We start from the raw sequence: 16,044 nt of genomic DNA, 5'->3' as shown, positions 1-16,044 counted from the left end.
TATTCTCTCTGGTATGTCTATAGTATTCTCTCTGGTATGTCTATAGTATTCTCTCTGGTATGTCTATAGTATTCTCTCTGGTATGTCTATAGTATTCTCTCTGGTATGTCTATAGTATTCTCTCTGGTATGTCTATAGTATTCTCTCTGGTATGTCTATAATATTCTCTCTGGTATGTCTATAATATTCTCTCTGGTATTTCTGTAGTATTCTCTCTGGTATGTCTGTAGTATTCTCTCTGGTATGTCTATAATATTCTCTCTGGTATGTCTGTAGTATTCTCTCTGGTATGTCTATAGTATTCTCTCTGCTATGGAATCTGGTTTTCCGCTCAGGTTATGGATGTGTCACTGCAACCTTAAAGGTCCTCTGTGATGTCACCACTGCCCTTGATTCTAAACAATGTTGTGCTTCTATTGTTATTGACTTGGCCAAAGCTTTTGACACAGTAGACCATTCCATTCTTGTGGGCTGGCTAAGGAGTATTGGTGTCTCTGAAGGGGCTTTGGCCTGGTTTGCTAACTACCTCTCTCAAAGAGTGCAGTGTATAAAGTCAGAACATCTGCTGTCTCAGCCACTGCCTGTCACCAAGGGAGTACCCTAAGGCTCGATCCTAGGCCCCACGCTCTTCTTAATTTCCGTCAACAACATAGCTCAGGCAGTAGGAAGCTCTCTCATCCATTTATATGCAGTTGATACAGTCTTATACTCAGCTGGCCCCTCCCCAGATTTTGTGTTAAATGCTCAACAACAAAGTTTTCTTAGTGTCCAACAAGCTTTCTCTGCCCTTAACCTTGTTCTGAACACCTACATAAACAAAGGTCATGTGATTTAGTAAGAAGAATGCCCCTCTCTCCACAGGTGTGATTACTACCTCTGAGGGTTTAGATCTTGAGGTAGTCACCTCATACAAGTACTTGGGAGTATGGCAGGACGGTACACTGTCCTTCCCTCAGCACATATCCAAGCTGCAGGCTAAAGTTAAATCTAGACTTGGTTTCCTCTATCGAAATCACTCCTGTTTCAGCCCAGCTGCCAAACTAACCCTGATTCAGATGACCATCCTACTCATGCTAGATTACGGAGATGTAGTTTATAGATCAGCAGGTCAGGGTGCTCTCGAACGGCTAGAACGGTTCTTTACCAATTGGCCATCAGATTTGCCACCAATACTCCTTATAGGACACATCACTGCACTCTATACTCTGTAAACTGGTCATCTCTGTATACCCGTCGCAAGACCCACTGGTTGATGCTTATTTATAAAACCCTCTTAGGCCTCACTCCCCCCTATCTGAGATATCTACTGCAGCCCTCATCCTCCACATACAACACCCGTTCTGCCAGTCACATCCTGTTAAAGGTCCCCAAAGCACACTCATCCCTGGGTCGCTCCTCTTTTCAGTTCACTGCAGCTGGCGTCTGGAACGAGCTGCAACAAACACTCAAACTGGACAGTGTTATCTCCATCTCTTCACTCAAAGACTCAATCATGGAACGTCTTACTGACAGTTGTGGCTGCTTTGCGTGATGTATTGTTGCCTCGACCTTCTTGCCCTTTGTGCTGGTGTCTGTGCCCAATAAGGTGTGTATTTGTTGTGCTGCTTCCATGTTGTTGTCACGCTGTGTTGCTACCACGCTGTGTTGCTACCACGCTGTGTTGCTACCACGCTGTGTTGCTGCCACGCTGTGTTGCTACCACGCTGTGTTGCTACCACGCTGTGTTGCTACCATGTGTTGCTACCACGCTGTGTTGCTACCACGCTGTGTTGCGACCACGCTGTGTTGCTACCACGCTGTGTTGCGACCACGCTGTGTTGCGACCACGCTGTGTTGCGGCCACGCTGTGTTCCTACCATGTGTTGCGACCACGCTGTCTTGCGACCACGCTGTGTTGCGACCACGCTGTGTTGCGACCACGCTGTGTTGCGACCACGCTGTGTTGCGACCACGCTGTGTTGCTACTACGCTGTGTTGCTACCATGTGTTGCTACCACGCTGTGTTGCTACCACGCTGTGTTGCGACCACGCTGTGTTGCGACCACGCTGTGTTGCTACCACGCTGTGTTGCTACCACGCTGTGTTGCTACCACGCTGTGTTGCTACCACGCTGTGTTGCTTCCATGTTGTTGTCACGCTGTGTTGCGGCCACGCTGTGTTGCTGCCACGCTGTGTTGCTGCCACGCTGTGTTGCTGCCACGCTGTGTTGCTACCACGCTGTGTTGCTACCACGCTGTGTTGCGACCACGCTGTGTTGCGACCACGCTGTGTTGCTACCACGCTGTGTTGCGACCACGCTGTGTTGCGACCACGCTGTGTTGCGACCACGCTGTGTTGCGGCCACGCTGTGTTGCGGCCACGCTGTGTTCCTACCACGCTGTGTTGCGACCACGCTGTGTTGCGACCACGCTGTGTTGCGACCACGCTGTGTTGCGACCACGCTGTGTTGCGACCACGCTGTGTTGCGACCATGCTGTGTTGTCATGTGTTGATGCCATGTAATGTTGTCGTCTTAGGTCTCTCTTGTCGTGATATGTGTGTTTTTAATTTTTTATCCCAGCCCCTGTAGGCCATCATGGTAAATAAGAACATGTTCTTAACAGTTTTGCCTAGTTAAATAAAGGTTAAATAAAAAATGTAATTGTAAGAGCATGTTTGGAAAAACATGGTGTTCCCTTGCAGTGGAAGCACACACACACACACACACACACAGCCATGTGTCCACTCACACCAAGCCCTACTACATTAGTAGCCTACCTCATTTCCTTACATTGAAATGAGTAAGACATCAGTTTTTCCGAGAGGATGTGTTTGTTCTCAAGGGAACGTTAGATGAGTGAATGATTATCAATTGTTCGCACAATGGAACGCTGTTGGAGAATGTTGGAGCGAACACACACACACACACACACACACACACACAGATCCTCTCTACATGCACAGACACAGTCTGCCATTTCATCTGCGATTTGTTAATCACCTGTTTGCTCTGAGCAAGTTATTACAGGAGTGAACTACCAAATGGTGCTGTAGGCTCCTAGAGAAGCACTACATCTGATAGGTATGAATGGTGCTGTAGGCTCCTAGAGAAGCACTACATCTGACGGGTATGAATGGTGCTGTAGACTCCTAGAGAAGCACTACATCTGATAGGTATGAATGGTGCTGTAATGTAACTGTATGTGGTCAGATCAGATATCACATCCTGTCCATCTCTCGCTTTCATTCTCTCCCCCTCTGCTGGTAAGAGCTACAGTGAGAGAATAAAGATCTGATCAGTCACACATCAATAGATGTGAACTCATCTGTGGACGAGAGAGAGACAGACAGACAGAACTTCCTGGCCAAAATGTTTCCCTGCAATAGCGATGGTGTAAACTTAGCAGTAGAAAGCCTGAAAAGTATATTTGACATAGCACTCTTTAAATGTATTTTATTTTAAATAAGAAAATTAGTATCAATGAGAAATGGTTTGATGAAGAGTGATAAAACATAAGAAATACATTGAGAAATATATCCAACCAAAAACACAGACCCAGAAGACCAGAACGCAGGCCTTTACTATGGGGAATCAGTGCAGAAACACACTGCGAAAAATGGAAGGAACACCGTGTCGGAAAACAGCGCAATAACCACGTTTCCACTCACAGAGTGTATGTGAGTCAAGTCATACCCATTCAAATAAATAAGTCACGACAGCTGTGATGGAGACAGGAAGTTTCGGGTACAATTTTATACATGCCTACCAATAATTTGTTCGTTCGACATGGTAAGGATCTTTTTGAGTCTGTAAAATTAATAACGCACGAAATGGCGGTGGAAATACCTTTATGCACAGATATTGATATAAAAACCATCATATTGAAGTAAACTTGAAATCACGCGATAATATGCTGTGTGGTCCTCCCACTACCACTCGGGAAACCAGGTAGTTTATTAGGCTTCAAATTATTTATTTACATTTACATTTAATTCATTTGGCAGACGCTCTTTATAATATATCATGAACTTCACAGGGTGGTGAAAGGGGATGAGCTGGATGCTCCTTTTATAAATATCTAGGGTCTTATTCTGGTGACACGATGATCGATGCTTGGCTGCTGTTTGACTAATACAAACATTCTCTCTTTTACCCATAATAATGTCATTATCATGTAGACTAAGACAACCTGCACTGTATCTGAGAGACGTTGGAAAGAGCGCACGGGCCAAGACCAGAGGAGGCACATTTCCTATTTAGCGCAACAGTTTGTGTGTCTAAACTACCGGTAAGGTTTAAAATGAGATGAAAACACATCGAAATTCGGTAAATGAAAACTTAAACGGAAAAGTAAATGTTGTGCATTTCTTCCATCACGCAACAAGTCCGTTTGGTGGGAACAGCAGGAAACACCACCGGTGGGGAAACGCACACATTGTCTTTATCCAGATTTTAGAATATTTGCATGGGAATCTGTTGCCGTGGAAACCTAGCTAGAGAGATGGAAGATTCCAGAGTATCAAGTCACTTCTGTGAAACACTGAATAAACAACACAAATAGTTATCTAATACAAAATGGAGATGTATGTATGGGATAAACCACTTCTCCAACCTTTTCGGCCCTATAACAAAGAACCTAGAGCTAAAACATATTATACATGATCATTTACTAAACTTAGAATCAACTATTAAAGACTACCAGAACGCAATGGATTCTCCAATTCCATTGAATGAACTGTGGAATCTGTGTCAACAACCTCAGGGAAAGCCTCTGTAGTATCATCAACAGCAGACTCCAACATTTCTTCAGTGAAAACAAAATGACAAATTGGCTTCTTACCAGAATACCATATCACAGACCATGTATTCACCTGGCAAACCTTAATTTAAAAAATTATAATAATAATAATCCTAAACAAACCAAAGTATTCTCATGCTTTGTTGATTTGTTGATTTAAAAAAAGCTATTGACTCAATTAGGCATGAGGGTCTGCTGTATAAACTGATGGAAAGCCGTTTTTGGGTGGGGGGTGATCAATGTCCACAAACAACAAGTGTTAAAATTGGCAATAAACACAGACGTATTCCCTCAGGGCCGGGGGATGTGTCAGGGATACAGCTTAAGCCCCACCCTCTTCAACATATATGTCAACTAATTGGCACGGGCACTAGAACAATCTGCAGCTCCCGGCCTCACCCTACTAGAATCTGAAGTCAAATGTCTACTGTTTGCTGATGATCTGGTGTTTCTGTCCCCAACCTAGGAGGGTCTACAGCAGCACCTAGATCTTCTGTATAGATTCCATCAGACCTGGGCCCTGACAGTAAGGTCCAGATACCAGGACCACAAACATAAATTCCATCTAGACACTGTTGCCCTAGACAACACAAATACACCTACCTCGCCCTAGAGCAACACAAATACACCTACCTTGGCCTAGACAACACAAATACACCTACCTTGGCCTAGAGCAACACAAATACACCTACCTTGGCCTAGAGCAACACAAATACACCTACCTCGGCCTAGAGCAACACAAATACACCTACCTCGCCCTAGAGCAACACAAACACACCTACATCGCCCTAGAGCAACACAAACACACCTACCTTGGCCTAGAGCAACACAAATACACCTACCTTGGCCTAGAGCAACACAAATACACCTACCTCGCCCTAGAGCAACACAAATACACCTACCTCGCCCTAGAGCAACACAAACACACCTACCTTGGCCTAGAGCAACACAAATCCACCTACCTTGGCCTAGAGCAACACAAATCCACCTACCTTGGCCTAGAGCAACACAAATACACCTAAATTCTATCTAGACACTATTGCCCTAGAGCACACAAAAAACTATACATACCTCGGCCTAAACATCAACACCACAGGTAACTTCCACAAAGCTGTGAACAATCTTGAGTCAAGAGGAGCCTTCTACGCCATCAAAAGGAACATCAAATTAGAAATCCCAGTTAGGATCTGGCTGATACACTATATATACAAAAGTATGTGGTCACGCATTCAAATTAGTGGATTCGGCTGTTTCAGCCACACCCGTTGATAACAGGTGTATAAAATCAAGCAACACAGCCATGCAATCTCCATAGACAAACATTGGCAATAGAATGGCCTTACTGAAGAGCTCAGTGACTTTCAACGTGGCACCGTCATAGGATGCAACCTTTCCAACAAGTCAGTACTTCAAATTTCTGGCCTGCTAGAGCTGCCCCGGTCAGCGGTAAGTGCTGTAATTGTGAAGTAGAAACGTCTGTCGTAAAAAATCGTCTGGCCTCGGGTTGCAACACTCACCACCGAGTTCCAAACTGCTTCTGGAAGCAACATCAGCACAATAACTGCTCATCATGAGCTTCATGAAATGAGTTTCCATGGCCAAGTCATGACGCAATGCTGAGCGTTGGCTGGAGTGGTGTAAAGCTCACTGCCATTGGACTCTGGAGCAGTGGAAACGTGTTCTCTGGAGTGATGAATCACGCTTCACCATCTGGCAGTCCGACGGACAAATCTGGGTATGGCGGATGCCAGGAGAACGCTACCTGCCCTGATGCATAGTGACAAATATGAAGTTTGGTGGAGGAGGAATAATGGTCTGGGGCTGTTTTTCATGGTTCGGGCCCTTAAATCTTAATGCTTCAGAATACAATGACATTCTAGACAATTCTGTTCTTCCAACTTTGTGGCAACAGTTTGGGGAAGGTCCTTTCCTGTTTCAGCATGACAATGCCTCCGTGCACAAAGCGAGGTCCATACAGAAATGTTTTGTTGAGATCGTTGTGGAAGAACTTGACTGGCCTGCACAGAGACTTGACCTCAACCCCATTAAACACTGTTGGGATGAATTGAAACATCTAGTGGAAAGTCATCCCAGAAGAGTGGAGGCTGTTATAGCAGCAATGTTCCAACATCTAGTGGAAAGCCTTCCCAGAAGAGTGGAGGCTGTTATAGCAGCAATGTTCCAACATCTAGTGGAAAGCCTTCCCAGAAGAGTGGAGGCTGTTATAGCAGCAATGTTCCAACATCTAGTGGAAAGCCTTCCCAGAAGAGTGGAGGCTGTTATAGCAGCAATGTTCCAACATCTAGTGGAAAGCCTTCCCAGAAGAGTGGAGGTTGTTATAGCAGCAATGTTCCAACATCTAGTGGAAAGCCTTCCCAGAAGAGTGGAGGCTGTTATAGCAGCAATGTTCCAACATCTAGTGGAAAGTCTTCCCAGAAGAGTGGAGGCTGTTATAGCAGCAATGTTCCAACATCTAGTGGAAAGCCTTCCTAGAAGAGTGGAGGCTGTTATAGCAGCAATGTTCCAACATCTAGTGGAAAGCCTTCCCAGAAGAGTGGAGGATGTTATATGAGCAAGGGGGGAACAACTCCATATTAATGCCCATGATTTTGGAATAAGATGTTCGACGAGCAGGTGTCCACATACTTTTGGTCATGTCGTGTACACACACACACACAAACATATACAGTTGAAGTCAGAAGTTTACATACACCTTAACCAAATACATTTAAACTCAGTTTTTCACAATTCCTGACATTTAATCCTAGTAACAAATTCCCTGTCTTTGGTCAGTTATGATCACCACTTTATTTTAAGAATGTGAAACGTCAGAATAATAGTAGAGAGAATTATTTATTTCAGCTTTTATTTCTTTCATCACATTCCCCAGTGGGTCAGAAGTTTACATACACACAATTAGTATTTGGTAGCATTGCCTTTAACTTGTCTAACTTGGGTCAAACGGTTCAGGTAGCCTTCCACAAGCTTCCCACAATAAGTTGAGTGAATTTTGGCCCATTCCTCCTGACAGAGTCGGGTTTGTAGGCCTCCTTGCTCGCACACACCTTTTCAGTTCTCCCAACAAATTTTCTATAGGTCTGAGGTCAGGGCTCAGTGCACCAGTCCCTCCTGCAGCAAAGCACCTCCGCAACATGATGCTGCCACCCCCGTGCTTCATGGTCGGGATGGTGTTCTTCAGCTTGCAAGCCTCCCCCTTTTTCCTCCAAATGTTATGTTTGGTCATTATGGCCACCCAACACCCAACAAAAGGACATTTCTACAAAAAGTACGATCTTTGTCCCCATGTGCAGTTGCAAATCGTAGTCTAGCTTTTTTATGGAGGTTTTGGAGCAGTGGCTTCTTCCTTGCTGAGCAGCCTTTCAGGTTATGTCGATATAGGACTGGTTTTACTGTGGATATAGATACTTTTGTACCGGTTTCCTCCAGCATCTTCACAAGGTCCTTTGCACTTTTCGCACCAAAGTACGTTAATCTCTAAGAGACAGAACGAGTCTCCTTGCTGAGCGGTATGATGGCCATGGTGTTTATACTTGCATACTATTGTTTGTACAGATGAACTTGGTACCTTCAGGCATTTGGGAATTGCTCCCAAGGATGAACCAGACTTGTGGAGGTCTACAATAATTTTTTTCTGAGGTCTGGGCTGATTTCTTTTTATTTTCCCATGATGTCAAGCAAAGTGGCACTGAGTTTGAAGGTAGGCCTTGACATACATCCACAGATACACCTCCAATTGACTCAAATTATGTCAATTAGCCTATCAGAAGCTTCTAAAGCCATGACATAATTTTCTGGAATTTTCCAAGCTGTTTAAAGGCACAGTCAACTTAGTGCATGTAAACTTCTGACCCACTGGAATTATGATACATTGAGTTAAATAGTACCCACAAAACACCAGTCTCAACATTAACAGTGAAGAAGCGACTCTGGGATGCTGGCCTTCTAGGCAGAGTTGCAAAGAAAAAGCCATATCTTAGACTGGCCAATAAAAAGAAATATTAAGATGGGCAAAAGAACAGACACTGGACAGAGGAAGATTGGGGAAAAAGTGTCATGGACACTTAACCCACATTGTGGGTTAAATGTGTTCCTCATGGCTAGCTCCTTATTCCTCATGGCTAGCTCCTTGTTCCTCATGGCTAGCTCCTTGTTCCTCATGGCTAGCTCCTTGTTCCTCGTGGCTAGCTCCTTGTTCCTCGTGGCTAGCTCCTTGTTCCTCGTGGCTAGCTCCTTGTTCCTCGTGGCTAGCTCCTTGTTCCTCGTGGCTAACTCCTTGTTCCTCGTGGCTAACTCCTTGTTCCTCGTGGCTAACTCCTTGTTCCTCGTGGCTAGCTCCTTGTTCCTCGTGGCTAGCTCCTTGTTCCTCGTGGCTAGCTCCTTGTTCCTCGTGGCTAACTCCTTGTTCCTCGTGGCTAGCTCCTTGTTCCTCGTGGCTAGCTCCTTGTTCCTCGTGGCTAGCTCCTTGTTCCTCATGGCTAGCTCCTTGTTCCTCATGGCTAGCTCCTTGTTCCTCATGGCTAGCTCCTTGTTCCTCATGGCTAGCTCCTTGTTCCTCATGGCTAGCTCCTTGTTCCTCATGGCTAGCTCCTTGTTCCTCATGACTAGCTCCTTGTTCCTCATGCTAGCCTTTATCATTTCAGATGTTCCAGCATGTCTCTCCTCTTACTGCAGCTTCACCTCATCTCAACATAACAGAAATGCTGTGAAATGTTTCGTCGCCGGTGCTCGTTTTGTTGACACGTTTTGTCCTCACTGTCGCTCCGACAGCATTAATCTGGTGAGCTGTAACGGATGTGAAACGCTAGCTAGTTAGCGGCGGTGCGCGCTAAATAGCGATTCAATCGGTGACGTCACTTGCTCTGAGACCTTGAAGTAGTTGTTCCCCATGCTCTGCAAGGGCCGCGGCTTTTGTGGAGCGATGGGTAACGATGCTTCGTGGGTGACTGTTGTTGATGTGTGCAGAGGGTCCCTGGTTCACGCCCGGGTCGGGGCTAGGGGACGGTCTAAAGAGGTACTGTTACACATCTTTGGAGCTCCACCCAAAGAAGGTATTCGAGTCATTTGACGTGTTGCGAGGCGTCAATTTTAGACCTGGTTTCCGACACCTTTTTAAATTACTTCTGCCATGGAATTTCCCAGGGAAGCCATGCCGCGACGAGGTTACATTGTGGCAGAATACCTGACCTCTGTGACTAACCCAAAACTAAGAAAAGCCTTGAGTATGGACAGACTCAGTGAGCATCAAAACAAAGTTTATTTGTCACGTTCGCTGAATACAACAGGTGTAGTAGACCTCACACTGAAATGCTGAATACAACAGGTGTAGTAGACCTTACAGTGAAATGCTGAATACAACAGGTGTAGTAGACCTCACAGTGAAATGCTGAATACAACAGGTGTAGTAGACCTCACAGTGAAATGCTGAATACAACAGGTGTAGTAGAACTCACAGTGAAAAGCTGAATACAACAGGTGTAGTAGAACTCACAGTGAAAAGCTGAATACAACAGGTGTAGTAGACCTCACACTGAAATGCTGAATACAACAGGCTCTAACCAATGACGCAAAATATTAAGTGACCAATAGGTAGGTAAAGAAATAAAACAACAGTAAAAAGACAGGCTATATACAGCAGAGAGGCTATATACAGTAGAGAGGCTATATACAGTAGAGAGGCTATATACAGCAGAGGGGCTATATACAGCAGAGGGGCTATATACAGCAGAGAGGCTATATACAGCAGAGAGGCTATATACAGCAGAGAGGCTATATACAGCAGAGAGGCTATATACAGCAGAGAGGCTATATACAGCAGAGAGGCTATATACAGCAGAGAGGCTATACACAGCAGAGAGGCTATACACAGCAGAGAGGCTATACACAGCAGAGAGGCTATACACAGCAGAGAGGCTATACACAGCAGAGAGGCTATATACAGCAGAGAGGCTATACACAGCAGAGAGGCTATACACAGCAGAGAGGCTATACACAGTAGAGAGGCTCTATACAGTAGAGAGGCTATATACAGTAGAGGGGCTATATACAGTAGAGAGGCTACATACAGTAGAGAGGCTATATACAGTAGAGGTTATACACAGTAGAGGTTATACACAGTAGAGGTTATACACAGTAGAGAGGCTATATACAGTAGAGAGGCTATATACAGTAGAGAGGCTATAAAAGAGCAGTAGCGTAAATGAGGGGTTGGTGGGTGGGACACAATGCAGATAGCCCGGTTAGCCAATGTGCAGGGGCACTGGTTGGTCGGGCCAATTGAGGTAGTATGTACATGAATGTATAGTTACAGAGCATAGCCTTGCTATTGAGAAAGGCCGCCATAGGCAGACATGGCTCTCAAGAGAAGACAGGCTATGTGCTCACTGCCCACAAAATGAGGTGGAAACTGAGCTGCACTTCCTAACCTCCTGCCCAATGTATGACCATATTAGAGACACATATTTCCCTCAAATTACACAGATCCACAAAGAAATCAAACAAAATTTTCACAACTAGATTTATTTTACTGCTAATAATATATATTTAAATGTTATTCTCTTGAAACTTGTTGTGTGTGTAATGTTAAATGTTAATGTCCGATTCTTTTTGTCTTTAAATCACTTTGTGGGTTTTATTGGTTGTTTTAGTTTTTCAGAACAGCGATGGGAGAAAGGGAGGGAGAGATTATGTTCATGTCAGAAGACTAAATGGGGTACAATCAAAATGGTGACAGAGGAGAGAGGAGTTGGTATCATCACAATATAATCCAAACAGCAGTATGAGACATCGGATATGGAGAAAATGGTTCCTATGGGTTAACTACTATCTCGCTCGGGGTTTTGGGTTAGGCTCCTTTATGAAAGCATAACACACTGTTGAAGATCATGGAAAATGCCTTGTGGGTTTGTACACATTGCAACACGGTCAGTCAGTCTTTGGACTGGAAACAAGCAAATTACCATTCTATCTCGATCACTGGCAGAGCCAAACATAATCTTTAGTGAACATTCTAGAGTACTGGCAGAGCCAAACAGAATCTATAGTGAACATTCTAGAGTACTGGCAGAGCCAAATATAATCTATATTGAACATTCCAGAGTACTGGCAGAGCCAAATATAATCTATATTGAACATTCTAGAGTACTGGCAGAGCCAAACATAATCTATAGTGAACATTCTAGAGTACTGGCAGAGCCAAACAGAATCTATAGTGAACATTCTAGAGTACTGGCAGAGCCAAACAGAATCTATAGTGAACATTCCAGAGTACTGGCAGAGCCAAACATAATATATAGTGAACATTCTTGAGTACTGGCAAAGGCTCTATAGTGAACATTCTAGAGTACTGGCAGAGCCAAACATAATCTATAGTGAACATTCTAGAGTACTGGCAGATCCAAACAGAATCTATAGTGAACATTCCAGAGTACTGGCAGAGCCAAACATAATATATAGTGAACATTCTTGAGTACTGGCAAAGGCTCTATAGTGAACATTCTTGAGTACTGGCAGAGGAAAACAGAATCTATAGTGAACATTCTAGAGTACTGGCAAAGCCAAATATAATCTATAGTGAACATTCTAGATCACTGGCAGAGCCAAATATAATCTAGTGTGAACATTCTAGAGTACTGGCAGAGCCAAACTGAATCTATAGTGAACATTCTAGAGTACTGGCAGAGCCAAATTTAATCTATAGTGAACATTCTAGAGTACTGGCAGAGGCAAACATAATCTATAGTGAACATTCTAGAGTACTGGCAGAGCCAAACTGAATCTATAGTGAACATTCTAGAGTACTGGCAGAGCCAAATATAATCTATAGTGACCATTCTAGAGTACTGGCAGAGCCAAACAGAATCTATAGTGAACATTCCAGAGTACTGGCAGAGCCAAATATAATCTATAGTGAACATTCCAGAGTACTGGCAGAGCCAAACAGAATCTATAGTGAACATTCCAGAGTACTGGCAGAGCCAAACAGAATCTATAGTGAACATTCCAGAGTACTGTCAGATAGAATATTCTAGAGCAGTGGTCCACAAACTGTGGGGTGCACCTGGGGGAGGTGGCAAAATGTGTAGAATTGCAGGAAATGCACTTTAAAACAGATAGTTTTTCTCTCCACCCCTTATCAAAATGTGCAGAATTGCAGGAAATTAGCTTTAAACCTGTGAAATGTTCACACCCCTATTTGTTTGGCAGAGAACAGTTTGTATCATTAATTAACAGAGGCCATAGGGATAGACGTGGCGTACGGGGGGGGGGGGGGCCTTAAGTCAGAGATGGCGCAGTGGGGAACTGTACAGAGACAGCGTTTGGTAGTTTTAACAGAGAGGGCAATGTATCTTGGAGTTCACTATAACAGTGGGAACAGGGTGACTCTAGCTAAATACATCAGAGCAGATCGTCACCAAGACTTTCCATTTCACTGAGTCAAATACTAAACTTTCAACTTGTTCCATTCAGCGCATCACAATGTCCATAAAAGGTCTTTATACGGGAAATTGCTAACACAGTTTAGGAAACATGAGTTTTAAAAGTCAGAGAACAAAGCCCTTACCTGGCGAAGATGGGAGAAACGTCTCCTCCCTACAGGAGGTTGTAGAATGCTCTACTGTCAGTAAATACCAGCTACTCAAGAGGGTGCTCTCTCTCTCTACTGTCAGTAAATACCAGCTACTCAAGAGGGTGCTCTCTCTCTCTACTGTCAGTAAATACCAGCTACTCAAGAGGGTGCTCTCTCTCTCTACTGTCAGTAAATACCAGCTACTCAAGAGGGTGCTCTCTCTCTCTACTGTCAGTAAATACCAGCTACTCAGGAGGGTGCTCTCTCTCTCTACTGTCAGTAAATACCAGCTACTCAAGAGGGTGCTCTCTCTCTCTCTCTACTGTCAGTAAATACCAGCTACTCAGGGGGGTGCTCTCTCTCTCTCTCTACTGTCAGTAAATACCAGCTACTCAGTGTGCTCCTGTGAGGTAAGGGCAACCAGAAGCCTGTCAGTCCGTGGGATGGTTTCTCTCCAGAGTTGAATATGTTTCAGATGAAGGGGTCCTCTCTCTGCTAGCTGGAGGAAGACAGGGACACACTGACTACACCTTTCTCCCTCTCTCTCTCTCTCTCTTCTTTCAATGCACCTCCTCTCCCAGCGATGCCAAGCAAAACTCTGGGACTAACCCTGAATCTCTACTGTTTAGAGCTGGGGAAAAAGGTTGGGTGGGGTACTGGCAGGGAAGGTTGAGGAGGGTGGAGCGCATGGGGTGTACGTGCGATGGGGGAGTTGGATAAATCATTTGGGTGGAGTCTTTCTTTGATGGCAACCCCAATACAGAGATCTTCAACAGATCTTAAAGAGTCGATAAACACATCCTGCCAATGGATGCATTATTCAGTTGTACTTTTCCCCCAGTTCTTTTTTTTTAAATGTAATAAACATTCTCAGAGACCACCCCATGACTTAGTTTAAGTTCCCAGCATTTAGACATTTTCCACTGTCTACCTTCTCTCCTCCTCTTTCCACTGCTCCTCCTCCTCTCCGCAACTCTCGAAACCCCGCAGGCACACCACCCAGCACAACGTTTCCACTACCACTGGCGCCTCCTGCTGGCTTTCAGCTACATTACATCCTTCTCCCCCTTCAAATCGACACCTCTTCTGACATCGTTACTCATCCAATGGTATGTAGGCTGCCCTGAATGTCCCACAATAAGTAGAAATAAGTCAAAGGCCCAGAGTTTTTCCTGGTCAAATCACATTAGTGGAAAACCCTTTACATCAACAAACATAAGGCACTGTAATGGAAGCACGAGAAGCATCACAAAACCATCCTGTGGTGTTCTGCATTAGCAGCGAATAGCCCCAGCGATATGCAACTTTTCAGGGAAGTTTGGAACCAATATGCACAGGCAGTCAGGAAAGCAAAGGCTAGATTTTTCTAACAGGAATTTGCATCCTGCAGCACAAACTCCACAAAATTCTGGGGCACTAAAGTCCATGGAGAATAAGAACACCTCCTTCTGGGACACTGTAAAGTCCATGGAGAATAAGAGCACCTCCTTCTGGGACACTGTAAAGTCCATAGAGAATAAGAGCACCTCCTTCTGGGACACTAAAGTCCATGGAGAATAAGAGCACCTCCTTCTGGGACACTGTAAAGTCCATGGAGAATAAGAGCACCTCCTTCTGGGACACTGTAAAGTCCATAGAGAATAAGAGCACCTCCTTCTGGGACACTAAAGTCCATGGAGAATAAGAGCACCTCCTTCTGGGACACTGTAAAGTCCATGGAGAATAAGAGCACCTCCTTCTGGGACACTAAAGTCCATGGAGAATAAGAGCAACTCCTCCCAGCTGCCCAGCATTTTTCTACGGCTTGCCATGCTTTCCACCTGGCTACTCCTACCCCGGTCAACAGCTCTGCAACCCCCCCCCCCACAGTAACGTTCCCAAGCCTCCCCCATTTCTCTTTCACCCAAATCCGTTCAGCTGATGTTCTGAAAGAGCTGCAAAATCTGGACCCCTACAAATCAGCCGGGCAAGACAATCTGGACCCTCTCTAAAATGACCCGCCGAAATTGTTGCAACCCCTATTACTAGCCTGTTCAAATTCTCTTTCGTATCGTCTAAGGTCCCCAACGATTGGAAAGTAGCCGCGGTCATCCCCCTTTTCTTAGGGGGAGACACTATAGATCCAAACTGCTATAGACCTAAATCTATCCTACCCTGCCATTCTAAGGTCTTCGAAAGCCAAGTTAACCTTCTCTGCTATGCAATTTGGTTTCCGAGCCGGTCACGGGTGCACCTCAGCCACGCTGAAGGTCCTAAACGATATCATAACTGCCATCGATAAAAGACAGTACTGTGCAGCCGTCTTCCTCGACCTTGCCAAGGCTTTCGACTCTGTAAATCACAGTATTCTTATCGGCAGATTCAACAGCCTTGGTTTCTCAAATGACTGCCTCGCCTGGTTCACCAACTACTTCTCAGACAGAGTTCAATGTGTCAAATCGGAGGGTCTGCTGTCCGGACCTCTGGCAGTCTCTATGGGGGTGCCACAGGGTTCAGTTCTCGGGCCGACTCTTCTATGTATACATCAATGATGTCACGCTTGCTGCTGGTGATTCTCTGATCCACCTCTACGCAGACGACACCATTCTGTATACTTCTGGCCCTTCTTTGGACACTGTGTTAACAACCCTCCAGACAAGCTTCAATGTCATACAACTCTCCTTCCGTGGCCTTCAACTG

General features: G+C 44.8%; 1 protein-coding gene across 1 annotated transcript in view; it reads right to left on the bottom strand.

Moving 5' to 3' along the window:
- ehd2b (EH-domain containing 2b) overlaps positions 1-14,007 on the bottom strand; it is a 37,791-nt gene extending 23,784 nt beyond the window's left edge. Inside the window, exon 1 of the mRNA XM_064975380.1 lies at positions 13,360-14,007. The gene's annotated coding sequence lies outside the window, so the exon portion shown is untranslated. The remainder of the gene's footprint in view (positions 1-13,359) is intronic.
- Positions 14,008-16,044: the final 2,037 nt, after the last annotated feature.

The sequence above is a fragment of the Oncorhynchus masou genome, chromosome 9, assembly GCF_036934945.1.
Source record: "Oncorhynchus masou masou isolate Uvic2021 chromosome 9, UVic_Omas_1.1, whole genome shotgun sequence".
NCBI classification, from domain to species: domain Eukaryota; kingdom Metazoa; phylum Chordata; class Actinopteri; order Salmoniformes; family Salmonidae; genus Oncorhynchus; species Oncorhynchus masou.
Note: the sequence above shows the minus strand (reverse complement) of the source record. Positions and strands in the feature narration are given on the sequence as shown.